At 47.9% G+C, this 4,653-nt stretch overlaps 1 pseudogene; it reads right to left on the bottom strand.

Annotated features, from left to right (window-relative positions):
* Positions 1-691: 691 nt before the first annotated feature.
* On the bottom strand, positions 692-1,168 carry LOC147998737 (ATP synthase F(0) complex subunit g, mitochondrial pseudogene; annotated as a pseudogene).
* Between the last annotated feature and the right edge of the window lie 3,485 nt (positions 1,169-4,653).

The following is a 4,653-nucleotide window of genomic DNA, read 5'->3' as shown; positions in this document are numbered from 1 at the left end:
CTAAAGATGGTTTTTAGAATGGTAATACAAGTTAGGGTGGAAAACAATTTAGATACAGAACTCTAAACTCACCAGGATAGGATAGATAATAAAATACTTTCTCCTGAGTTGCCAAATACAAACAGACTAGACTTTTGAATGTAATTCTTACTCAATAGTTTTCATAATTGTCTCTACTCTGTGTTGTTTATTATTATAAGAGAAGGCTTTTTTATTTAGATTAAAATGGGAAATGTAGTGGGTTGGTCTAATGTTGCTACGTATTCTAATGCTAGATGCTGGCTCCTAAGACCTGGCTGCTCCCCACAAGCAGATCCTCACATATGCCAGGTGATAATATGTAAACCTTCTTCCCCAATTTAACTGGTCAATAAGAGGCTCGAGTCTGTACTGGGACAGTGGAGGGAGAAAGGTCAGACTTGAGGATTAGTGAGGAGTCTCAGGGACCTAGGAGAGAAATGAAAAAGGACACGGAGGTGGAGGAGACAGCCCTGAGAGGAGTTGGACCGTGAGCATGTGGCCAGGAGAAATAGCAAGTAACAAACATATGGCTGGGATGTAAGATAGAATGGCCCTGAAACCTGCCCAGTCTAAGCTTATAGCTTATAAACAAAATACCTGGATTGTGTGTGTGTTTCCCCACAGCTAGTATTTTATCCGGATAGCAGTCTCATTACACATGGTCCAAGAACATTCAAATAAAAACTCGAATTGGAAGTTAGAGATTGGTCTTCAAACATCATAGCCAACAATGCCACACTCACCTGTGGTCTCTCCTCTATAAAACCACACCCACACCTCAGAGGTCACCAAACCGTTGTTCAGCGCAGCTTCCTTAACTGTAAGGTGTTTGACGCTACCAGTCTTAGCATTGTGAATTATTTGTTTTTCACGCTCTGAATAGCTGTAGGGATTTCACCAGGGGTTGGGGGAAACAGCTCAACCTTGGAGTAGTGCCAAAATGTGGCCAATGGAGGCTTCGAGTAAGTCACGGCAGCGGCCACCATGGATGGTGCCTTCTCCTCGAAGTTATGGATGAACTTGACCACGGTCTGAGGTGGAAGGTACGTCTCTCCGAACCGCTGGCTGAACATCGATTGTGTGTGTTTTATACTGCCTAACAAGAATGTTTGATTCCTGAACCCATTCTGCAAATTGTCTGAAATCCAAGTCGCCACTTTTCAGTCATCACCCTGTCTTCTCTGAGGTGCCCTAGACTGATGAGTGGCTCCAAACACCCACAGACTCTCAGAGTCTCTGCCTTTAGTCCCTCTTTCCCTGTAAACACCCGGGCCCCATTTAGTCTGTTTACTCCCTGCCCAACCTATATGCTAAACATATCTCAAACCCAGACCCATGTCCCCAGTCCCACTGCTCAGCTCTGGTCCAGGCTACCACAGGCTCTCGTGAGAATTTCCTCTACTTCACTAGCCTCTGTCCTTACTCTCTTGTCCCCTCAGCCCGTCTCTGTGGTGGTCTGTATGTGCCTGGCCCAGGGAGTGGTGCTATCAGGAAGTGTGCCCTTGTTGGAGTGAGTGTGGCCTTGCTGAAGGAAGTGTGTCACTGTGAGCAGGGGCTTTAAGACCCCCATGCTAACTTCCTTGAAGCCAGTCTTCTATCTGCTTTCAGAACAAGAAGTAGAACCCTTAACTCCTCCTGCACGGTGCCTGCCTGGGCGCTGCCATGTTCCCACCTTGATGATCATGGACTGAATCTCTGAACCTGTGAGCCAGCCATAATTAAATGTTGCCCTTATGAGAGGTGCCTTGGTCATGGTGTCTGTTCTCAGCAGCAAAACCCTAAGACAATCTCCCACAAAGGAGTAGGACATGTTTAAACCTAACGGTGGCCCCTCCCTCTCTCTGTTATCTGAACCCCAGTCCCCCAATTTCTAACTTTTCTGATGTTCCTACCACAGGAGTATTGCTTATGCCCAATGCCTAGAATATTCTCTTCCAGCCTCCAGCCGACCTTTTGCCTAGTTAACTTATCCTACTTCCTTGCGGACACTGACTCCTCTACCCTGAGACCCTAGCACAGACCGCCACAGTTGATTCCTTCACACTTCCAATTTCTTATATGCTCTTGTAATGCTGTAGTGTATGTCTTCTCTATCCTTCTAGAGCATAACTTAACAGGTATGACCTGGGCTACTTGACTCAATATTTGAAGCTGGGTCTTACTTTGCAGCTTATGCTGGCCTGGAATTATGTGTTCTCCTCTGTTGGCCTCAAATTTGTGGCTTCAGCCTCCAGAGTCCTAGGATACAGGAGTGAGCCATCACTCCCAACAAAGTCCCCTCTTCAGTGTATACCCTGTTTCCCTTGCTGTTCTCTGGCCTCAGTTGGACTTCACTCTCAGAAAATAAGAACTGAAACTGTGATGTTAACCTCTTCTTATCTCCCCAAAGTTAAATCTTTTATAGACTCAAAGGAGCTAACATAGATTGGAGAGATGGGTCAATGGTTATGAGCACTGGCTGCTCTGAGGACACTAGGCACGCATGTGGTACAAAGCACCCACTCACAATAAACGGTCTCTTCTTTCCCTAGTTCTCTGTTGAAACACAGCCTTTCTTGGGGACCCTATCCGCATGGCTGCCCTGTTTGTGGCCCCTAGGACTTGGCTGCTTCATCATTTATCAGAACTATTGATTATTTCTGCCTGTTCCAAGCATCTGATACAGGACGGTGTCCAGGCTGGTCAGTAATGCCGTTTTAGGACACTTCCTCACAGTGCACACACGTAACCTGCCCTGGGGGAACTGGAGCCAGCTCTGTGGTTTGTTTGGTTGAGTTCGATTCTCTGATCAGCCCCCTTTTCCCCAATCTCACAACCGTACACAAGCTCTCCTCTCTGCCCAGGAAGGCCACTCCCACCATCCTCCCTCCCCTTTCCTCTTAATCCTGCTTAGCTTTCAAGCCTTAAGTCCCCCTTTTAACACTTCTTTAGATGGAAATCAGCTCCTTCAGTTCCCCTACAGGTCTGGATCACAGCACTCCAGATTTTCCCACTTTCCTATTTATGTATGTGTGCCTTGATTAGATCTCTCTCTCTCTCTCTCTCTCTCTCTCTCTCTCTCTCTCTCTCTCTCTCCCTCCCTCCCTCCCTCTCTCTCTCTCTCTCTCTCTCTCTCTCTCTCTCTCTCTCTCTCTCTCTCTGGTAGGCTCTAAGTGCCACAGGGACTGGGTGTCCACACACAAGGCCTGCTTCCTCCTCACTGTGCCAGGGTGGAACCTGGGCCTTGCACGTGCCAGACATCCCAGCTCACCAGGCCTGTTTGCACAGCAGGGTTCCAGGCAAGCTAAGTGGTAGGAGGAAGCTGTGAACCAGCTAATGAACACAGTGGCTCTCAAAAGCAGCTTTGAGGAGACTTGCCAACTTCAAAACAACCCAAGGCCAGGCGAAACTCAAGGAAGTGTAATTCGAAGAAAAGAACACTTTGCGTCTTGAACTTGTGAATGTGTCAACTCTCTGTCTGGTTTGATGTGTGTGTGTGTGTGTGTGTGTGTGTGTGTGTGTGTGTGTGTATCTGTGTGCATGTGGTGTGTGTAGTGTGTGTAGTGTGTGTGTTGTGTGTGTATGTACGTGTATGTACGTGTGTGTGCATGTGTGTGTGTGTCTGTCCTATTGGGTTGGTGACCTCTTCACAGGAATCTCTTCCTTCTGCCTGGGGTTTGGGCTGTCCTTTTAAAAAGGCCTCCAATGGTTTCCTCTCTCCCAGTCCAGAGGGAGGGCCTTGGAAGAAGGATGGCTTCTGCTGCTTCCTCCCTGTCCAGTTCAGCCCAAAGCCTGTACGTCATCTCTTGCTGATCCTCGCTCTTAAGAAAGCCAGCCTTGCAATTAAGCTTGTTACAAGTGTCAGCACCCCTGTCTGGCCATTTTTGACACACTCCAGCATTTGGGGTGGGGGTGGGGCCTCTGGAGCTGCTTGTGGGTCAGAAGCCTGACCTATACCTTGGCATTCCTCTGCCTGTGTCATTGTTACCTGAGTTCCTAGGGTCAGAGCTTGGACCCTGGGGGCCCTTGTCAGTCAATGACCCTGCTTGGTCATTAGTCCTTAGGAGGAAGAGGAGGAAGAAGAGGAGGAGGAGGAGGAAAAGGAAGAGAAGGAAGAGAAGAAAAGGAGGGGGAGGGGAAGAAGAGGAGGAAGAGGAGGAGGAGAAAGAGGAGGAAGAGAAGGAAGAGGAGGAGGAGGAGGAGGATTGTTACTACTACCTGGGATTTTGTTTTTTGTCTTTTTTTTTTTTTTTTTTAAGAGAAGATTTCTCTGTGTAGATCTGGCTGTCCTGAAATGCACTCTGTAGAACAGGATGGCCTCAAACTCAGAGATCTACCGGCCTCTACATCCAGATTGCTGGGATTAAAGATGAATATCACCCCCTCCCCCAACCCCTGCCTGGCTTCATTCAATGGCTAATCAGACAGATAAAGGAGAAAGCAGAGAAAGGAGGTTTACTCAGGGTGAGCACATTAGGAAGAAGTGGGGCTAGAGACCCAGTGGTAGTCTTGACTTCAGTCACTACTGTAAGGTAGTTAGACGGTTTGTCACAACGGTGTGGAATATTTTTCTGCGGGATGAGATCCTGCTCTGCCTGGCATCGAGGCGTCAGCCTCTTCCTTCTCCCAGCATCAGATTCTTGAGGAACTTCC

Source organism: Rattus norvegicus, chromosome 20 (assembly GCF_021556685.1).
Source record: "Rattus norvegicus strain SHRSP/BbbUtx chromosome 20, alternate assembly SHRSP_T2T, whole genome shotgun sequence".
Lineage (NCBI taxonomy): Eukaryota > Metazoa > Chordata > Mammalia > Rodentia > Muridae > Rattus > Rattus norvegicus.
This window is presented reverse-complemented; position numbering and strand designations above follow the sequence as displayed.